Here is a 1,145-nt window from a genome sequence, read left to right as displayed (position 1 = left end):
AGAGGATATAGTATATAATATTATATTTCTGACTGGCATTTAGTGGGGGCCGCTATAGGAAATTATGGGTATTTTACATGTATGAGTCTATTGCTCGAATATCATATGACTTGATTGGTTGGGCTAGCGTGACTTCTGCTTAGTAATGTTGATTTTGCTGGCTTGACTGTGTTCGCAGAGTCAGTTAGCTGGATTTGATTAGCTTCATGTCATAAAAAAATAACTCTTTCGACTAGGCTTTGTTGGTCAATTGATTTAGTTAAGCAATCGACTCTCGATCTTTGGAAGAGGAGCTCCTCTGAGCAGAATAAGATTGGGCTATCGAGCAAAGAGTGAGTTATTGTAATCCCATAAATAGCTCACTCATTGACTAAGGAGACTTCCGGGATGATTGTGGAGACCTTCGAGATGATTGCAAGGCTCATATGTACTGTCAATTCTTGCTCCCTGATGAGGATCCTCGGCGGTGTCCATGGGACGGCTGGTGATTATGAGGAATTAAATTCTTTCCTCGTGTCAGATATGTTGAGAAGTAGGTTGATGCCTTCGTTAAACTTCTTAGCTCAAGTGCTTACGTACGTCAATCTAGTCCGATAGGTTCAGACCTTAATCATTCTTTTTATTCTTCTCTGGCTCAATTAGCCTTAGTTCTTGGCTTGGATGGTTGCATCCAATTGGGTAACTAGGGCATGTTGGCCTCCTGTTGACAGACTCCCTTTGTTGTATTTTCTCCCTTCTAGATCATTAGATCTTTTCGGGATTCGTGCTGACACATTCTTGATGTATAATATATATATACCACCATACATTGCTCCTCACTTTTTAAAAGACAAAATAGTGAAATTTTTATGTCATAAAAAAATTGGATGGTATTAATGTAAATAAATTCTTGTTGTGATATATGTAAATACATAAGAATTGGGTGCTATATAAATGCCTCTAGATTTAACTATATTTATCAACTATGTTTCACAGAGGAAAAAAATGTTAATAAATGAATTAAAAAAGAAACGCGTAGAGAGAGAGATAAAAATGAAGCTCAAATCATGTGGAATTTTTTGAGATTCTATTCGGGTTGAATAACAATACTCAAAATAAATAATCAATATTTTTTTACCAATATATATATATATATATATATATAT

This window comes from Phalaenopsis equestris, unplaced genomic scaffold (assembly GCF_001263595.1).
Source record: "Phalaenopsis equestris unplaced genomic scaffold, ASM126359v1 Scaffold001079, whole genome shotgun sequence".
NCBI classification, from domain to species: Eukaryota; Viridiplantae; Streptophyta; class Magnoliopsida; order Asparagales; family Orchidaceae; genus Phalaenopsis; species Phalaenopsis equestris.
The sequence above is the reverse complement of the archived record's forward strand: the minus strand, read 5'-3'. Positions refer to the sequence as shown.